This window comes from Cynoglossus semilaevis, chromosome 6, assembly GCF_000523025.1.
Source record: "Cynoglossus semilaevis isolate Cse_v1.0 chromosome 6, Cse_v1.0, whole genome shotgun sequence".
NCBI lineage: Eukaryota > Metazoa > Chordata > Actinopteri > Pleuronectiformes > Cynoglossidae > Cynoglossus > Cynoglossus semilaevis.
In genome coordinates this window covers 14,712,908-14,734,797 of record NC_024312.1, presented here as the reverse complement: position 1 = coordinate 14,734,797, position 21,890 = coordinate 14,712,908, and the positions used below count along the sequence as shown (strand labels likewise).

Sequence of the window (21,890 nt, the reverse complement as noted above, 5' to 3'; positions counted from 1 at the left end):
TATTTATGCTATTGCGCCATACAACTGGTGTTTTATGACTAGTTTTGACTTATGCAGTATTGAGTTGTCTGCCCTTTTCATCCTTATTTAATTCTCTCGTAAAAACATCATTGACCCCTCTTCCTCATGTGGTAATATGTACTTCTTTTTAGAAGTTCCCTAAATTTAAATGTAGCGTTAGTTTCTTCCCTTTTAACTATTTGTTTTAATTCATTTATTGGGCATAAAAGCCATGTTAGCCGTAGTGTCCTGTGCGTGTGCTTTGTAAAGTGGAATGCCTTGACTTCCCTGCAGTGTCTGAGTAGTCACTGACGTAAAAAGTATACACAAGTATACAGTTTGTGTTGTGATGCAGTTTATATCATTGTAGTATTTCACCTCCAGGAATACATTTCCAGTGCACTCTTGCACACATTGCTAGAATAAAGAGAGAAATGTTTAGTTTCATTCTGCCTCCTACACTATAACATTTTTCCAGCTGTTTCGACACCAGAGAGCATCAGGGTTTGTCTACCAGTTGAGAATTACACACCCTCCCACAGCCCATCCTCCTCAGACACTAAATCATTGATGTTTCAAAACTCTCCATGAACAGAATATTTTTTGACTCTCAAAAACTGAGAGAAAATGAATGGAATGGATCTGGATTTTTTTTTCTAACTAGAAGTATTCTTCATGGAAGTTTTTACAGAAAAGCACTTTATGCCCAGCTGTTGTTTTTTTGATTTCTACCAATATGAATGAAAATTATATTTTGGAGATTAGGTGCATACTGAGAGTACGCTAAAACATAGACCACATTTCTAAACCTTTCCCTGTTGTTTGACATTGACATGCACACGTGACAACTGTTGTGACTTCACTGGCAGTATCAGTTCAGTGCAGTTTGCACTCACAAATAAAAAAAAAGAAGAAAAAGAATTGTACAAAATAAACAAAAGTTGGCCTGGGAAATTGGATCATAATATTTTCTTTCGTTTGGGTCTTGATAAAGCTTTGTTTTTATTCCCTTTACATACATTTCCAAACACTGCCCGCTGCATGCTCTAAGTTGGCACAATTGAAAAGCCATCCATCCACTTGGGAGCAGTGCTCCAATTCTCCTTTGCTGCCCTCTGACTCACATCCAATTTGTGTCATTTTGTCCTAAATATAATTAGCAAGTTCTGTGTCCCTGTGACCCAGAAAAGTGACATCATGGATGGTAGTTGAGAAGAAGACTATCTTAAAAAATGTATGGGAGATGGTGACATAACCACAAAACGCCATAGGTTGAAGTTAAGGTTAAGTTTAACCACACTGTCCAAAAAGGAAATTAGTTTGTCCTGTCTAATATTTGTGTGTTTTATCCCCATGAATAATGTTAACTTTGAAACATTTTCCTGTTGAAGCTCATCAGCTTCCAGGTCACATTCAGACCATGTGCAGACAATTGTGAACCTTTTTCGTGGTAACGACTTTTCTGTAAATGAGGCTTGAATGTAGAGTCATTTACTTGCGTGGAAGCAAGGTATTACAAGACAGATGATTGTGTTCAAGTGTATGGTACATCGCTGAAAAAAAGGAAGATGGTTGATTCCAGGCCGTGTTGAAACCTGCTGTTAAACGTACATAGAGAGTATTGGCTTTCCACTTCAGGGTACTTCTGTGATACATTCATCACAGTGTTACCTGTTTCTCTGTGATTTATTATCCTGGACAGATGCCTCTGTTACAATAAGATACACAGCAAACAGAAAAGTATAATTTTTTATCATAATTGTAATTACTGGAGAAACATGTTAAAATGTATTCTGTACTCTGAAGATCATAGAAAGGTCTCAATGTCACCGGATGAATTTGTCAAACCAAGTTGAAAAAAAAAACATCAAACATCAACAACACCATGATTCTGCTATTTAGGGAGAAAGATGAAGTCACCTCCACTGTGCTGTGACCAGCCACTTCCACTCTGTGGAATTTGAGATGATTTACATTGTAGGATGGATATAGAGTTGCAGAAACGACGCTAATGTCTAACTTTAATAAATTATAGTCTGTAGCACAAACTAATTTTGTATCCTGTTGTTGAAACCTGTGCCACTGAATTACTCACAGCCTTTGTTGTGTCAGTATTCATCTTCAACATCCCGTTGTAAGCTTTTGTTTCTGAAATTGTTATTTTTCTGCACAGAAGCAGAGAAATGTCACATCTACAAGATTTGTTATGGTTAGCCAGCTGTACAGTGTGATCAATAATGTTAGCTTTGCTCCTAGTAAGATAAAGTTGTATTAGATCCATATAAATATCCCTAAGCCCTTTGTTTGATGTGGGCCTTGGGTAAATCTGCATTTGGGAGGCTTAACCACTAATTCTTAACTACTCCTGTGTCTCAACAAGAAAGTTGAATCAACCAAATGGACTATCTGCGTTCAACAATAAAACCACAAGGGGCAGCACTAAAATATTAATCCTGAAGGAAAAGTTACTGCAGTATGCAAACGAAGTGAAGAAAATGTTTTGGTTTTAAAATTTTATCAAAAGAGAATTTGCCTAAAAATTACATTATTAGTTAGATTAAGAATATGAGTGATAAGATCGCCAGTTATGTATATATTTTACTTTTTTGCATGGATTTGATTTTAAAAATTCTATTTTTACCTTTAAAAAACAGATCAAATATGCAGCCAGTGTCGATTTTACTTCTGTTTTTCTTTTCCTCACTGTGAACTTTACTGTGTTCTTAGTGGCCCTCCCAACGCTATACGTTTTTTTTTGTTGTCTTCCTTCCCTTCTCACTCCCAGCATAGGGAGTAGTGTTTGAGCAGTCATGTGACTTTTGTCTGAACACAATTGCTGGTGTTCCCCATTGGTTCGTTTACTTTGAAAGAGCGTTGGTTTCCCGGGTGATGGGGAACGGCGGCACCACTTCACTTTTTTTTCTCTTCGGCTGCTCTGCATCCCCCACCCCACCCCAGCCTCATCCACCCTTCCCCGTGGCATTGCTCTGAGTTGGCCTCATTTGTTTCTCTGTCTCTTCCACAGCCTGTGGTGGATCAGGTAGTCGGTGAGACACGATACGCACAGACAGTGAAGGGGTTGTTTCACCCTTCTTCTTCCTTCTTCTTCTTCTTCATCAGGAGTCTTTTAGGTGAGTGACCCAACAGAGTTTTAACTTACAAAATTCTTCTTTGTTTTCTACATCACTCAGACCAGGACTTGTCTTAAATCTTTTCAAATTAGATTTGTTTACTTGGCTCGGGTTAGGCTTAAGCTGATTTGAAAGATGGTTTATTGGTTTAATCGGTTACTAAAACAGAGGTGTTTACTGCTGGATAAGCAATTTTGAATCAGTTTTTGTGTGTGTTTGTTAGTATCCAGGGACATATTTGTCATGGTGTCATCAGTGGCTGAGTTGGGTTTTTTTTTAACGTCAGACAGACTCATTAGTGTTGAAAACCATGCGAGGATAACAGACATGATGGACTAAAGTTGTTACCACACTGTAATGAGAGCTGTACAGTAGGCCTGGTATACAGCATAAAAGATTCAACAGCTGTGTGAACCCACAGCTACCCAGTCTCTTCACGACACCGACACAAAAAGGCTTGGTTTTAAGAAGTGGGCTACTCTGTAAGGATTTTTCTGGCACGAGTACTGTCCTGTAGTGGATCCTCCTGAGCTTCCCTTTTGAGGCTCCACCAACCAGGTGATTGCATCTGTATTTGGTTTCCATGGTAATGCTAAAAAACCGCCTCCCTGCCCTTCCCTTAGATGCACTTTATTTGATGACCTGTAGGTTTCCATGTGTGTTTTTAGTGCAGACTAGCATCTGTCTGCTGACACTTGATCCCTCACACAGGCAAGGATCAAAGATTTTTTTTGCGACATAAAAATATAAAGAACCAGAAAAATCCATGATTTGTAAAAAAACCTAAAATGCACAGTTTATCTTTTTAAAAAAAGTAAAATTAAAACAAACAGAAAACCTTAAGTTGTGCAACGTTTGAAAGCTCTGGTGTTAGTTTAGTTCAGTGATACAGGATGACTAAGCAGTGTGCAGATACATCTGTGTCACTTTGTGTGTCGTTTTGTTTTTTATTCTAACTAAAATAATATTAATACGATTCATGATCTGCATGTCCACGTTATACAAATTGATTCAGGACAGGCTGGACAGTCCACTAATTTATAGTGCAATATTTCCTCAAGTGTATGACTTAATCAGGGTTCGTTGTTAACCAGTGTAAATGTAAAGCCTGGTTGCTTTTGTTTGTTTTTAAAAAAAGCAAAGGAAAGCGAAAACACAGCTGGAGTGGGAGTCATCGATCCACTCTTTGGTTTTGGTTACTGATGTAACCAAGAGGAAACTAGCGCTGAGGTCTACAGTCTGACAGACTGCCATGATGTCACCACTGCTGACCCCACAGTCCGCCTGCTGATGGGGCTTTACGCAGGCATGTAAGTGTGTGTGTCTGTGTGTGTATTTTGGAGAGATCCACATATGCACACATATGGCCTTTGTCTAAGCACTGATTATAAATCTGCCATGTCCACCCACACACACAAACACACACACACACACAAACACAGACTGCGCTGTCATTAATTCAGTGTCATGTACATGCCCACTCCAGCACACACTCCAAACCTCTGCCATCTGCATAAAGATGTTGATGGCCGTTTCGTTGGCCTCTTTAAAATTCATCACATCGTTGTACGGGAGGTCTTGGTGGATTAGATGTTCCAGCTCCGTTCCACACTGGAATGAAGCTTATCACAGCAGCAGTATGACACACACTCCATTCCAAATACACAGATCTGAGGTTATTTCTCCATCTTCAGACACTCAGACCTGTTTTCTTGCATTTATTGCCAAACTGTCTTTCCGACATTTAGCTTTTTTTTGCATCAGAGGCAGTTGTTATTGCTGCACATCAGAACAGCAGTCAATCCTGACGGAAGCTGTATGTAAACCCGTAATATTATTTATGGCTCAAATCCTCCTTGGATGCTCCATATTAAAACATGATTCTGTTGTCTAAAGGAGCCACAGAAGTTGTGTTCACTTGACTTATATAATGTTGATGTTAATATGTTAATAAAAAATCCACTGTAATGTATACTGTTAAAGTACTGGTATGAGTGGGATTTAACCTTATTGTGCATTGCTATCATTATGCTTTTGTGTGTTTGGCTTTAACAGCAGGATTCTGCCTTTGTATTTCAGACTTAAACCCCATGTTTCTTTGAATCAGTGTAGCCACAGTAGGAGAGAGGTGTGTGTTTTGTGGAAGCTGTGAAATGCTGTTGTTTGTGCAGCTGTTTGTCATTTTCATCAGAGAGCAGGATGCTAAACACTCAGGACAGAAGAGAGTGACATGAAGCCTGGGGCACTGCCTGCTGAGACTCAAGCAGACGATACGTCAGTGTGACCAGCAGACATCTATCTCCAATGCTCTGTGTGGGGCTTATAAACCTTTTGCTCACCTCTGACCCCTGGTGTGCACCCACCTGTGAACCCCCTTGTTTTTAAAACATGTTTCCTGTGCACTGGGTGCCCCCTCACCCTGAGGTGTTCACTTAACATGAAGGACTTCTGCCATTGCTCAGGCCATTGTTAAATCATCCTCTTATAGATAGACCATGTTTTATTTTTTACTTCCTCTTTGTTCTTTGTAGTCTGTTAGTGCCCACAGTGTGCATCAACAAGTGTGTAGACTTTTTGTGAAGGGCAGTGGTTGTTTGGTGGTTAAGGAAGCAGTCTTTGGTCTGGAAGGTTTCAGGTTGGGCACTGAGCATGGCACTGTCCCCACACACTGCTCCCTGCCCTCTGCCCCCTGCTCAGTTCACTTTTTTGTCCCTGCAGCTCATCAAGCTGGTATAGCGAGTCTGTCACCGAAATATAAGGTTCTGTCTGTAATAAATTAAAGTTTAGGTCAGCAGTCACAGCTTTTTTTGCATTAATCAGTTTGACTGTACTCTGTTTCCATTTACTGATAGGCGCAGTGCTTAGCAACCGAGTGTGACACTAATGGTGCAGCTTTATCTCAAGAGACAGCGAGCAACTATATATCTACAGGCAAGATGGGAACAAACTGGCTTCGCAAAAGGGTATGAAGGTGACAGCTTAAAACATGGGCTACAGTAAATGTTTCAATCTTTGCATTTAAAAAAAATCTCTAATGAGGAATTATGCACACGTGTCATATTAAAAGCATTTTTATAACTGGCATTTCGGTAACTATCAATATAGTATTAAATCTGTGAGAAATCGATCTACATTGAGAAAAGTTTTAATGCCACTTCTGCATTCATATTAAAAGGATTTTTATAACTGGCATTTCGGTAACTAGTGCTGATCCGGACGTAACTGCTCCAGAATAGAGGCAAAATGAAGAAAGGCGAGGCCAAAGTGTAACCAATGTCTGGACATTTTGAAAGCTGTTAAAAGCCAGCGGAGAATCTTTGCTAGTGTTTTTTTTGTTAGGTTGACTTGAAAAGCTTCTTTAGGGAGAGAGAGAAGAGGAGAAACAGGCTGCATGTTTTTCTGCCTTTTTTTCTGTTGTGTTCTTAAGAATTTAGAGTTGGTTTTCATCAAGCAGTTGAATGTGTTGAATCAGTTACTCTATCTAAATACGCCTCTATTTTTAGTTTTCTCTTCAGTTCGACTCTTTGTCTTCACTTCCACGTATTTAGGCACATGAGTTGTTGTTTCACTATTATAGAGTGACGTGTTTTCTTTCAAAACACTATTCACCTTCTGAGCCACTCTTCTGGGTAAAAAACACAAAGTGCTTTGTCTGTTTTTGATGAGGGTTGTACTATTTTTATGTTGCAGCAGTGCAATTACCATCGTTGGCCAAAGCCATCATAACTATCATAATGATACACAAGGCATAGCTTCACCAATGGAGCAACATAATTTGCTCAACCATAATGAGATAGCATACTCAGGCATGTTTGGCAGAAACAGCACAATACTGTAGTATCTCTGTAGTTGTTTGCTACAAGATTGAAAAACCAACATCATAAGTTCAGGATTTTGTAACTTGTTTTGATCATTGAATGTAGAGCACTAAATCCACTCACTGCACTGGCTTTAGTCTGGATCAACATGTCCACCTGTTGAAAGCTGTTTTTAGTGGTAAATTAACAGCATGAGAAACAGGAGGCAGACAGAGATGTGATGAGACAAACCATAGTAGCCATAGTATGCCATTCATTGTTGATGAAGAATGGTCACCAAAGACGCTATCAGCGTGTATTCATTGGGTGTGCTAGCCCCCGCAGAAGCTATTAAAGTGCTGCCAGACCCTGGGGCAGATTTATACCGACGATCACTTGTTGATTTATAAACCTGGTAGTTGGTGAAATCAGTCAAATAGTTGTTGCAATAGTGCATTTTAGTCTCTGTGGTTGAGGGAAACACATTTGAAAATTTGTGCGGTTTTGAAAATGCTGGATTTTAAATATATTTCACCATTTTTTTTAATTTCCCTTCTCTAAATGCAGTGGGAGGGCTGGGGGAAGAGGGAGGAGGGATGCAAGAATGTTTGAGTCATGCAGAAAAGAGGGATGATATGTGGGGGTTTGACAGGGGAGGAGGGATAGAGGGAGGGACACCAGTGGGAGGTACCCTGAGGAATGCCTGGAAGGTGTCAGTGAGGTTTGGAAGGATTTGGCCTGATAATCCTCCACAGCACATTATCATACGCTTGCCCACCATTCTGAATTCACTCTTGCTGTTTTTCAGCCTCATGTTTTCAAATTTGACTCCACTTGCCCACCTGACTGTGGGATTATAGTTTTACTGAGCAACAGGAATTCCTTCATTGTTCCATATTTTGCCGTCTAAAAAAGGAAAAAAAAAAATCTAATATTTGCTAAAGGAAAGGGGTCAACAGGGTGTGAGAGTGGTTAGTGCTGTTTCCTTACACGGAGACCCTGGCATGATCCCATGATCCCATGGCATGAGTTGAATTTGCATGTTCTTTCTGTGTTTGCGTAGGTTTTTTCACTGGATATTACCGCAGAGCAAACACCCTAAAATTGAGGATTACCATTATATGAATATAAGTAAAGGTTTGTCTGTGTATCTGGCAGTGCAAACAGTCTTAGGTCTGCCCTGGATGACTACTAGGTTTGACTTCCCAAACGACCCTGAAAATAATTAGGAACTGAAGAATGGATGTTCTATAAGTATGGATGGAAAAGAAGGGCACAGGCGTTGAACCTCAGGAAACTTTTGTGTCATCTTTTTCTTGCGTGTCATTTAGTGATTCATCAGACAACACAGCTCTTAAATGTGGCAAAAGCTTTCTTTCACAGGCAGATCAATAAAGCAGTTCACATTGATGTAAACGACCCTCTGTGGGTTTCTATGACTCTGCCGACTAAAAGCTATTGCATTTTTCCCTCACTGTAGGGATTTGTTAAGGTGATTTAATTCATCAAATGAAAACCATTAGTCCAGCGCATCTGTTTTCAAAGATTTCCTTTATGTGGCCTAATTACTGTTTAAAGGACAATTACCATTGATGCTCTCATCAGTCGACAAAGTAAATTATCGTTTCAGCAAAAGGCGAAGCAAACACTTGGACCAAATGAATATTACTGATGGTTTGCTGATGAGTCACATTTGACATTTTGACATTTTTGTTCAGATGGCATTTGAGTTTGTTTAATCTGTATGAATAAACACAGTAGAGTATCTATTCATCTTATCCTTTTCAGTCACATTAGCCAATCCCAGCACTCATAGGGTCAGGGCGTGACAGTTTACGTAAGTTCATCACAGGCCAACATATAAATACCAATCTTTTACATTCACATTTGTAGCTTGTAGTAAACAAAACCCACACTGTCACCAGGCGAATGTGTAAACTTACACTTACACAACCAGAAAACACCTACAACCAGTAATCTTCTCACTGCAAGGCAAGGTCACTCACCACTTTCCCACCAAATACTTATCATGTTTTAAAAGCTGTAAAAGTAAGATTGTAGCTTTTCAATAAGAGCTAAAACTGTGAAGGTCATTCAGTTGTGCAATAGGAAGATGTCCTTGTCAAAACCTTTTTTTAGTGTAATAAGTAATAATAAGTAATATCTAGCTCTCTGGTTCTACCTTCTCATTTGCTGCTGCCTTCATATTCCATCTGTTTCATGTTACAGACTTATGTTTTCTATACATAAGTCCTGTCCTTATTACCTGTTTAGTTATTGTCTTAACCGGTTAAATATGTATCCACACCATAAATACAGAATACCACACTCTTATTCCCAATTAGCATATCAGCGTGTACTTTTATTTTAACTGATATTTCGAATTTCCCTTTTCCTTTGAGTATTCATTCGTAAGTCATAGCAGGTAGTGAGATCCGGACACACAAACAAGGCTGTCATTGCACCTGGTCTGTTGGACTATGACCTCATTCCAGGAAAAAGGAAAGAGAGAATCACCTGATGGGCTCATTTGTGTAATCAGCTGTTCATGTGACTGGAAGCCAGAGGGAGGATGACTTCTGCCTCAGGTTAAACATTGTACAAACAGAACAGTCATCTGCAAATAAATATGTACGCAAAGAATTTCATATACATTTGTTCTCTTCTTTGGCTTGTGTTACAGGCCACTCATTGTGTGTGCTGAGAAAGTAGAGCACAAGAAAATGTGGGGAAAATTGATATGAAGAGAGAGAAAGACGAAACCTGCTTCAAAACCACCTGAAAAAGGGAAGGTACGCGATCTGTCAGCAGAGAGAGACAGAGGGGGAGGGAGAGACAGAGGGAGAGGGAGAAGGAGGGTGTGTTTCTGTGTGGGTGAGAGAGAGGAGGAGGGGGGGAGAGAGAAAGAGAGAGAGAGAGAGAGACCCAGCCTCTCTCAGATCCCGGCAGTGGTGAAGACACTCAGGAGAAGTGCGTTCACAGGGCAGCAGGAAGAGACAGCACTGCCACAGAGGCAAGTGGAATGTGCCTCTGTTTTCTCCAAACCTCCTTACACAATCACGCTGGGCTGCCTTTTGGAGACTGGACATATCCTCCCCTCACAGACACATACGTAGATCACTTTCTGCCTGGAACACCAGCTGCACAACTCAGCTGCTCCGTCAGAGGTGGCAGAGCTCTAGAGTAAGTGACAGGAGACAGAGAGAATAAGATCAGACTAAGGGGATTGAAATTTCCCTGAAGATTACAGGATAAAAGGTCCTCTCACCCAGGTAGGTGTGTGAGCGTCTTTTAGAAATACATTTGAATGTTAGTTAAGTTGCTGTTGGGTTGGTGTTAAAAAGTTTCTCTGACAGGACGCAACTCTGTTTGCTGCTGTGTTGTCTGTCCCTGCATGTGTATAATGGGTGCTATTATGACTGATAATAAGTATGTGCTTGTGTTTTGTATTTTGAGTGGCAGAAATACAAAGGGAATCTTGTGTTCTGTCTCCAGGCTGAGTTGTGTCTTCATACGTACCTGTTGACACTAGACGCGACACTTAAGTGAGACTAAAGGGTTCAAACCTGTTTGGGTTAAATTAAATCTAATGGAAGTTATCTGTTTATTTATTTATTGAACTCCCCTTGTGTGTGTTATGCGCCGCCCGCGTGGCTTTGACTTTGGCTGTCGTGTTCAATTTTGCATACCAGAACATTACCAGGTTCACGAATATGTGAAACAAGTCAGTACCAGCTATTTCTTACGTGGCCACACTGTCACCCTGGCTGCTCCTTTTAACAGTGTTGAATTAAACATTCATCCATCCAGAGCACAGGCAGAGTTCACTTCACTTGCTGTGTTCCTGCTGCATTTTCCCGTTGACGTGCTGCACATCTCAAACCTACTGATCCTCTTTCACTGTGTTTAAACTTTGACTCATCATTATGCCAGTGCCAGTGCCTCACTGTGTTCCTACTGTGGTAGGTTTGATATAATGGACCTCAGGGCTCATTAGCAAGCTAAATTTGTTATCAAATCAGGGACATTGGTCAATCCAAAACCCACTACACCCTTCCCTTAGGAGGTGACAATTTTGCCTGCTGACAGATTGTGGGAGTTGGACAGTCCGTGTAACTGTGTTATCTCTGTTATATCTGTCAGTTGCTCTATCTCACTCTGTCAGTGAGTAGAGATAGTGTCAGCATGATGAGTAACTGCATCCATTCATCTATCCATCTATCTATCTATCTATCTATCTATCTATCTATCTATCTATCTATCTATCTATCTATCTATCTATCTATCTATCTATCTATCTATCTATTTTGTATCTTAGAGAAAAAAAAGTTCATCTGTGCACATCCATGAGACGTCTCCTGAGCAGGCACTCTTCATGCTGCAATTATTTTCACTGTTCCTATCAGGAATGTTGACTAACTCCTTCGAATGCACTCTGGGTCAGTTGTAATTGGGGAAACTGCACATGTCAGTGAACTCTTAAGTTTGTCTGGTTTGGTTTTGGAGTATCCCTGGGATGTGAGTTTAGACCAATTTCCTCACTGATTTCCCTGTAGCTGTCCTTCTTTCCCATGTGTTGCTTTATCCACTTGCCATTCTTGCTGTCATTCCTCAAGTGCTCCTGTCCCCTGACTTTGAAATGTGATAGAAGCCAGTACTTTCTGGTACAGCTCGTATCTTGGATCCATTAGGAATGAAAGCAAACTGCACTAATAAAAAATGGATCCAAACTTCGATGCATCACATTTGAATCCCTCCCCTCCCCTCATTTTGTCTCTTTCCTCTATTTCTAATTCAAAGATAACGCAGTTTTCATTTATGAAATCATCTGTACAACCTTTAAAGATTTCAACTTTACTTGGAGTTTTCTGGAGCAAAACCTTTACTCCTGTGAGTTTGTAAAAAAAAAAATTCTTCCTTTCAGGATATTTGACAGAGTAGCTTTCTCCCTCCTGGTGGTTTTATTGTACTAGGAAGGCTACTGTGTTGTTGTCTACTGGAACCAATAACAAATTGGCATCCAGACCAGCCAACACAGGCCTTACTTTACCTGTTGTTTCTGGGAAGGGAAAGGTAAATACAGCAGACCTGTAGTTTGTCAGCCATAAGCACCATAATTACAGTCAGGAAGTAGGGGATTTGGAGGTTTTGTTTTTGTACCTGAAAGCACATTCTTTTTGTGGTGTAAAATATCTTGCTTTGCTCAGAATCATCTGCACACCTTTAGGTCCTTTCTAGAAATTATAAAGAAATTACCCTAGGTGGAATTACCTGGTGTAAACTGACTTTTCTACACTGTTACTAGTTTACTAACATTTTTAGTGTTCTAAAAAATATCCGCTCTCAAGTGACTAAGCCTACCTGAGGACATATTTGTAAAAGTGAGCCCAGCTGACTCAGCCTGTCATGTTAGTGAAACCATGCAGCTTCCTGTGGCCATTTTATCTGTGTGTCCTATCATGTCAACAAGTCTTTAGCTTCATATTTCCTGTTTACCTCTTGTTTTAAAACTTGCAGGTGTGAAGCAGGGGTTGACCTTCACCTCAGACTCTCATGGTTCTCTGTTCTTCTATTGGGTGGTTGCCCAGTGTGAACACCCCCTCTGACCCTTTGGGATGATCATGTGACTGTGTTTGTCCGTAAATGTGTTCTTCAGCAGCAGGTTGTTCCCTTGCACAATCAACCATGCTGTGTGGACTCGCCTCACAGAGCTCTCAGGACAGTAAATAACAGGGTGCCTCTGCCAAGGGGCCCGGTCCAACAGGGGGGGTCAAGACGCCGGTAAGAGAGAGAAAATGTCTGCCACAGGGCTTAGAACTCCTAATTCAGCAGAACAGGCAGGAGAAGATAGAGGCAGGTGGGTTTGACAGACTCATCTCTCAGGCTGAAAGGCATGACGTTGGTGCCGGCTTTGAAGGTAGATGTGTTTGATCAAGCATATTAGAAGCAAAACAAGAACATGCAGATGGCAGCCACCGCTGCTCATATGTAAACTGATGAGTAAAAGTGCAAATAGAAAAGGCACAAGCTCTTTACTTTATGGATTGTGTTTAATTCCTCCTTTGTTATGACTGATTAAATAAGACAATGTGAATGTGGAGGATGTAAAATCTTAACAGCCCATAACATGCTTAGAGGCAGGGTCCAGAGCAACATGAGCAACACTCATCAAAATGAAAATAAAGTTTTAGTATCAGAAAATCTTCACCTCTTTATAACACCTTGAGTATGTGAAGCCCATATTCTGTGTTCTTTTCTAGAATTATTTTTAAAAATATATATTTATAGTTAAAAATTCATTTCAGGATGAAAGTAAAATTTCCCACCCAGACTTGAACATAAGCCTCCCTGATGAACTAGTTTTTGCAAAGAATGTAGTGCAGAATTAGAATGTGCAGCTGCAGTATAATAATCCAGTCTACCCTGCAGCTTTTCATTAGTGTAGGAATCTGACTTCTGTAAATTTCACTTTGTATGCGACTAATATGGGTTTCACTCGTTTAGTTTTGCTACCTTTGTAATTCACTGAGTCAAGTGCCTGGGTATGTACAGTACAGCACTGCCAAGAGAAAAAGATTTTTAGATAATGGTGGTGAGGCAGGTACATTACAAAATGCCATCAAACATAGCGAGCAATGAAAGAGCAGCAATGCGGTGGGTGCTTTATTTTAAAAATTCATATCATATAGAAACAAGATGTTTCTTGTCAGCCTGCTAATCCATTAATGACTGAATGCCCCCCAGGCTCCACCACTCCAATGTAACTGAATGTGACCTGTTAAGAGAAATCAGCGAAAAACCTACGGTAATTTGACGAGAACATGTTTTTTTATTCTACATCCCAGGTAGCAGTTCCACAGTAAATAGTCTAACTTGTCTAAAAACAACTTCCATAGAACTGTTTCATTTGACATATTGGACATATTTTTAATCTCCCCCTCCACATAAGCACAGGTGGGCTCTCCACTTTTTAGTTTTAGCAGTTCCCAGAAGCGGCAGACTTATCTCCACTATGTAAACTCAGCCGTGTCATTGCTAGTTTTGTGTGTTTACGCCTGAGTGTCCCTGCCAAAGATCGCCACGGTGATCTTGAGTCAGAGAGTTAAAAGGCAATTTTCTGGCAGTGGCAGGCAGATATACCACCCTTATTCCCAAAGGTGCTGCTGGGGTACTGGGAACCACTTTAAATCTGCGTCCTTTCCTCCTACCTGTTCCTTACTCATCTCATCTGTCCTAGCTCACTCCACGTTGCTCTGAAAGACATGATGGTTACTCCTCCTCACAATAATGAAAGGCAGGGAGAGACTTGTGTGGGACACCTCCCTATAAAAGTAGCTTCGTGGTCCACATCAAAGAGTTACTGATTCCAGCCTTGTACTTTTGAGTATTTTACAAGTATATTTAGGACTGAGTTTGAAACTTTTACACTGAAAGTTGTCACTGGAAATCTGTGGAAAAAAAGGGCTAAAGTCGAATGTGTGTTATCAGTTTAACTTATTTTTTGGAACAAACCAAAATTATCTGTAAAGTCAACATATATAACAATACAAAGCCTTCATTTAAATGGTCCTATATCAGGAAGTACATTCCAGTTTGTTTGTCTGCTCACTTACCTTGTGGAATGAGAGAAGATAAAGAGAAGATAACAATCTTATCTATCTTTTCTTAGCAGCATTTTTCTGTGGTTAAACTGCAACAGGTTAACTGAAGGCCTCAAAGCTACCCCTGTTTCTCCATCTCTGTTATTCAGTGGTTGTGTTTGCTTGTATCTTCTCTCCAGTGCGTAGGTATGCTGTAACACCTTGGGTAAATATTGTCAGCATGTAAGAGGTGATGACCTACCTTAGTTATGCTCAGTGTTAATCTGTACAGCCTGGAGTTTTCCGTCAAACTTTCTGGCAGATGTTCAAAGCGTGACGCACCCAAGAAGTTATGGGTTCCAGTTTCAAAGTCCAATCTAATCAAATCCAGTGGTGACTGGATCGCATTATCCATAGTAGCAGTTTGTGAACTAGCCGTTTGATGTCCATGGCCTCAGATTGATGTCCCGGGAGGGGAGCTGGGTGTAGTCTTCAACTTTCATCTGTATAAATATTCATTTACCAGATGGGTTTGTTCTTTCTTTTTGTTGGAGGTTTATGTTGTTCTGGTAATATTATCATGACAACTTTGCAGAAATGAGCACCTGCTCTGTCATGGATTGATAACCACTTTACCAGAGTTGGTAAAGTGGACTTATACCTCTAGCACACCCATGGAAGGACATAATAGGATATACTGAGTGTGGCTGATATATGTCCAGTATCTGTCAAGCTTTGTTAAATGTATTTTTTTTCCCCACTGAAAGTCATTGATTTCTTTCCCCCTGTGGCCATGCTATTTCCTGCAGCTCACATGAAGGCTGCCCAGTATACGCTGTATGATGTATGATGTTGAATTACTTTGTGATATAATGTGAAACAAACAAATATCAGTCACTGACAAAAACATCTCTTTTGTATTACCTCTATAGGTAAAGGAATCACAACGGGTGCTAGTTATTAGCATACTAGCATTTAACAAAAAATAGAGTAGAGTAGAGTAGAGTAGGGCTTTATTCATCCCCCTTGGGGGAAACATACTAGTACAGTAGCCAGTGGCAGTGCAGAAAAAGAGAGAAGAGGAGTTAACACAATAAATAGAGTAAAAAGAACTAAAAAGCAAAAAGCACTCAGGCAAAGAGCACTCTAAAATTAAAGTAAACCTTTAGAAAAAATATACATAATAAACAAGAAAATATACATATTGCACAATAAAGTGCAAAAAAATACAAAAACAAACTGAAAAGCGAAAGATTGACGTCAGTAGACGTGGAGGGAAGATTAAACCATTTAACTTAGAAATCGTGAAACTGAAGTGAACTGGATGCCTAACATCTCACCCAACACACGATTAGCAACACACCTGCAAACATGACAGCTATAAATGGCTGACGATGGTAAATTTCAGGTTACGAATTTTTCCTACCATTCCTTGTTAATTGTATCCTTTAAAATGATTGGGTTCAATTTTAGTCGCCCGTTGCTTGAGTTCAAAATTAAGCATAATTACTCAGCTTATTGTTAGCCATCACAGAACATATTATTTTGGCCATAATGATATATATCGTCTATACTTTTCTGTTTGTCTGCGTATCTGCACATAAATGTGGCTGGGAAAAGAGTTATGTCCTGCTTCCCTGCCAGCATTGCTGACTAAGGTTGGAAGTATATGATTTCACATGGGTGCCCATCAGCATTCTGAGAACTTACTTCTCAGGCTTCACCTAACAATGCTTACTCCTGTGCTTGTAGGGCTTCTGCCTGCAGGCAGTCGTAGCACTCGTACAGAGACAAGCTCTCAACGGAGGCCAGCTTTGTCTGTTTTTTTTTCTGAAGGCTATGTTCAATCCTGCTTTATCATTCACACATTAGAAGCTATGCTGTTGGTGGATGAGTCAGCACACACATTCCTCATCACTAATGCACTCGGCTCCACTCATTTTCTGGGATAGACGCAAGCAAGTGCAGGACGAGCAGTGATCCAGGTATGAGTATGTGAATAGATCGCGTTTGGACCACGTAAGCTATTCTGACCGAAGCTTTTCAGAGTCTTGCCTTTTTAATGAAAAATTAAATAATGTATGTAAATGTTTTGGAAGATTAAGACTCTTATATAAAGTGAGGAATATACAGCAATTTTCTACAGAAATAACTACAGAATAAAAGTCAATATATATATTTTTATTGGTAACATTTTTTAACTTGTCACGTTAACTGTATGTTGCCTTTTTTTTAATTTAATTTTTGCGTTTCTGCTTGATTGCTGTAAATTTGTGTTGCTAATCACCTTTTTTACCATGTGTTGTTTTTTAAGTAAACAGCAAGGATTGCTAAAAAGGGCATCTATGTCATAATGTGTGACACACATTGTGTTTATTTTTAATATCTCTTTTCCTATTTGTCTAGTCTGCTGCTGTAACATGTGAATTTCCTGGTGTAGGATTTATAAAGTCTTATCATATCATATCTCAGTTTATTCCGATATTATGGAAATGGAGGCTAAAAGTGAAGCATTAGAACACAAGAAGGTTGCAGGGCACACTGAAGAAAATGTAGTGGTTGTAGTTTTTGAATTTAAATGGGATGTAACTCGATGTTGTTAAATGCTAAAGATTATCAAGTCCTGAGTATTTTATTATTTAATTTTATTTAATTATTTTACCCGTTGTTTGAGTGATTTATAGATTATAAATGTGGTATTTGCACGCTTCACTCTAGAGTACAAGGGCATTAAACTATTTTATAGCACCCCCTGCAGAGGAGGGGGAGGTAGTTTTGTGCTCTGAGTAGGTACACACTTTCTGCAGATTTCATCATTTATTCCCTTTTGTTGTTTAGGTCAGGCTCCCATCTGTACGAAAGATTTAGGATGACTAGAATTTCACAGTAAGAGCTGTTGTTGACCAGGGTAACTGTTGTGGTAGTGACAACCACAGGTGACAGCCAGACTCCTTGCAGACATTTGAGGTCCTTTTTAGGTCAAATGGTGAAAAACAACTTTAGCCTTTAGAGCCTCATCTGTCATCACTTTCATGCATATGGATTAAATAGGTTGTGTTAAGTGTGGATGTGATGCAACGAAACGAAGCGGGACAAAATGCACGGCTGTAGTGATGAGTTTGATTTCATAATTGTTTATCAATGCTGCCTATTGTTGCCCTTGATCTGTAGGCAAAGTCATACCCTGGATTATTAAACCACCAATTTCATTCTGTTTGGGATTTCACACTTGGAGAGGCCAATCATTATAATGGAGATGGCTGAAGGCTGCAGCAACAGATCCCCGTACGAAAGTATGACGAGCAAAGCTTATTAGTTACTGATTCCCCTGTGCTGAGTCATTTACAAGTCAATAGAGCAGGAACACATTTAGAGGGCACACATTTTCAAAAAGTTGGTCATTTGGTCTTTTGCTGAGAGAAAAAAAGCAATTTTAATAGACTGTGCAAATAAATATACATTATTCATAAGAAAATGCTAATGTCCAGAAGCAGCAATTAGTAATGGTTTGTTTGGCACACACAAAATACCTCCCACCAAAACTCAGCTTGTCTTTTTTACAGGCTGAAGAACAGAAGTTTTGCCGCCACCACAAAGAGGCAGACTGAGAGCAGACTGCTTCTCAGACAAAGTAATTTAGCCGGCAGTGTCTGCTGTTACTCTATTTTACTGCCATATCCGATACTGTTGAAGCTAATTGTCTTGTTTTTAAATGGTGAGATGGCATTGAGACCTATTAAATTTTAACATCATCCAATAAACCTTCTCACATCTTAAATCTATATTCCTCAGACCATTCAACCACTCCCTACTGTCTGACGACGAACTCTGGAGCCCTGCTAAGAACCACTTATACATGGAGGTCAGGTTCTTTTTGGGAGCTTCACGATTTCACTGGATTGGTCTAAAAAATATGTATATAAAGGCCTTTAAAAAGCTTATTTGACTGTAGATCATTTGAAATCTTGTGTAAATACTTTCAGATTGTGCCCAAGGATATATTTGTGCAGCTGTTTTTGTACAGAAAGTTGTTCAGTTCACTCCTTGGGGCAAATTTTTACTTTTATCAAGATACAATCTTTTGAAATGAGACACCCAGTTGAACAATCCTGTGAAAGAGATTTTTATTAAATAAGCACCTGTTTTCCTTGATGGTTGGATATGAGAAACTTTTCCAAGCGACGGTGAATTCCCATCAGAGATTCTTACTTGTCAGCCTTTTAAACTACACAAGGTGACAAGTCATTTTGAACCTTTAGGATAAACCCTCTGTTTTATGTACTGTTTGGGTCTCGCTGCTGTTCAAACACCAAACTGCAGAGGAGGACGAGCACAGAAGAATGCAAAGCAGGAGATAAGAGAGGACAAAAAGAAGTATCTGTTTTGTCTTTTTTTAGTCTCTCACTGTGTGAACACAGCAGAATTTCAGTAAAAGCTGGCAAAGCGCACCGTTTCATATGACCCCGTGTTATCCAGAGACCACAAAAAGACAAAGCTGTCTGCTGAATGTGGAGCCAGAACAATGGCAGCGTTTCTGCAGTACAGATAAGACCAAGCTGTTCTGTACCAGCATGGCACTGGCTTTCTGAGTGTTTGGATGTCTATGTCAACCTGGAGCAGAGTGGTACAGAGAGCACAGTTTCTTTAAACACTGTTTATTGTCCTCTAACACTGACGTCAAATGCATTACATACCCCTGTCTGGGGGCATCTTGCCACAGCTGATACTTGCGGGGCTGTTGTTTCTCTGCTCGTGTCCTGTGTATGATTGCCATCGCAGGTTTGATCTGAGGCTGTTTGTAATATATGCACTTTGCCCTTTAGTGCTGCCATTGTTCTTAGGCTTCTCTGCTGCTGCAGAGATAGGATGTGAGAGCCAGGGCTGGGTCCAGCTCTCATAAAGATAGGCACACATGGTGACGTAAGAACAATGTTCCACGACAGGTCATACAACCAACTGTTGCCCGGCCCGTATCCAAAGCATCTTTATACATTCACACACATACATACACATACACACAGACACAAACGCTAATTAGTAAACTGTACATAAGGCTAGGGTTCAGCTGCTGAAATGCTAAAGTTATCACGGAGTAGCTAAGTGATTTCCAAGAGCTTATTTAATTTTTAAAAATAATTTATGTTGAACTTTTGACAGAAATTTTAAGGTGTGCCTTTGCAGCCTTGTGGATGCCTATTTAGTTTTTTTTTTTTTTTACATTTTGGAGGCATGTAAATATATTCCTGAGCCTCTACAATGAGACGTGCTTGATTTTAAGTTGAGCAGGAATTCGATGACAACATAACTACAGGAACACCTTTTTTTTTCAAACCTTGCTTTATTTGTTGCTGTAAGTTTTGTTTGACATGAGGAAGCTTCTAATCCGTGTCCATCAACTGACAGAAAGATGTTGTTTTCTCAGACAGAGGGGCACAGAGGCAGGTCGCAGCATGCATTTGTGTGTCTCTGTCTCTGACTGTAATATTAGCTGCACCTGCCCTGAGTCACAGTTGCTGAGTTTGGAGGCATTTGATAAGGGACAGATAGAGTGGTAAAAGGCAGAGGAGTGGGTTAGAAAACAGCTCCAATCACTGACTTTTTAAACTCTATCCGTTTATGGCTGTCTCCTACTTGCTGACTGCCTCTCATGCTGTCAGCCCAGTACAATGAGGCTGTCTGTTATGAATGTGCTTCCAGCCGTTGTTCGGCGCCTAATATTTTTTTAATTATCTGTGTAAATTTTCGTCTTTGGAGACTTCATGGCAGACTGAAGCTCAAGAGTCTCATGGCACAGTGGCTGAAAGTTAAAGTGGGGCCTTTATTGTTTTTGTTGTTGCGGAGAGGGATGTAGGGGTGTGAGCAATTATGAAAGGGGTGTGGTTTGGAGTTATGGAGTGTTGACATGTAGGGTGAAATTATGTGTTTTGGATAACCCTAGTGGTTGGAATTAGACTGGGTGTGTTCACACAGGGACTCTGAAGTCATGAAGTATGCAAACTGTTCTGTCCACAGTATTTACATGTTGACTCCGAAACCAAACTCCTTATAGTAGCTCTAACTTACTCTCAAGATATCTGTCATGTTGACTTCCACACAGTTCTGTTGAGGAGGAACATTGTATCCAGTAAGGACTACTCAGCTTACTCTAAACTCTTTATTTTCATTCATTTTGTATCGTTTCAATTTAGATTATTGGAAGTGGATATTTCGTTTCTCTTCTTCAGAAAATTGGAGGTAAGATAAGAAAAAAAGACCCAACATTAAAAAAAAAAAAAAAGTTCTTATAATTATTTGGCCCGATCTGTGTAAAACGTAAACTGCAATCTGCAATTATCGGATTCTCCAGTTTCCACCATACCTGAGTGCACCTTGTGTGACATCTGCTACTCCGGCATGACAATGTCTTACTCTGTGTTGACCTGGCAGTTTGTGCCTGTTATCAAGCTGCTCTGCTAGCATATAGCTAACTAGCGCATGTTTGATAATAATTTTCTTATGCAAAACAAATATATTATTATTGAGTTGTGAATATAAGTAAGAAAATACATTTCAAAAGTTACATATTTTGTAGCATTGTCTGTGGATTTGCAAAGGCAGTCCTGGTCAGAAACAAATTCTGTTTGGGGGGCCTAGGCATGGAAATGTTTGGGAACCCCCCGTACTATGTTACAGTTGGACATCTATCACTCTATTTTACAAACAATTGTTCCTGGTTGTATGTCATAGGTGTGCTTTGTGAGCAAGAGCCTACTTACACAACCAGCCCATCTGTTGTGTCTTAGTTTCAGTGAGAAGAGACACAAGAGCTGGGGTCGGATGGATGTCTGGTTCTCAGTGCTGCTGTTCTACCTACGTCTCAGAGAATAGACAGCAACCTGAGACCCACATGACCTGTTTGTTTCCTGTTAGTGCACATTATCTGGTTTCAACAGCCAGGAGGGACAGGAATGGACATCACGGGAGGGTGACATTTTTAGCTGGAAGATGTTTGTGTACACATTGTTATGATACAGCAGAAACCAGGACAGATACATTCTTTAAAATCCCTCTGGTCGGAGTCTGTGTGTCAGCTACATGAACTCCAACAGTTTAGAAAGTATTTTCATTCATAGATATATAAATGCCATTAATAGATGAATGCCTTAAAGGTTACATTCTGCTGCTAGCCCATAACATTTGAATAATATTAATAATTATATTTTGCAAAAAAAGAAAAAAGAAGAAGTTGTCACAAATTAGATTAGATAAATACAACTGAACATAAATTGTACCTTAATAAATCAGAGCAAATGTTGGTTACTTCTTTAATTATGACCCATTTAAACCTATTCACGTGTTATTTCTCAGAAAAATGTTGACCTACCTGCTTTGTTGAAAATGTG

The 21,890-nt window shown here is 39.9% G+C and overlaps 1 protein-coding gene across 2 annotated transcripts in view; it reads left to right on the top strand.

The window, feature by feature from the left end:
- rassf7a (Ras association domain family member 7a) overlaps positions 1-21,890 on the top strand; it is a 28,943-nt gene that overhangs the window by 464 nt on the left and 6,589 nt on the right. Inside the window, exon 2 of one of the 2 annotated variants that reach the window (XM_025055936.1) lies at positions 3,026-3,131. The gene's annotated coding sequence lies outside the window, so the exon portion shown is untranslated. Of the gene's footprint in view, positions 1-3,025; positions 3,132-9,777; positions 10,201-21,890 lie in introns of those variants that run through there. The other variant, XM_008312338.3, reaches the window with a different exon arrangement.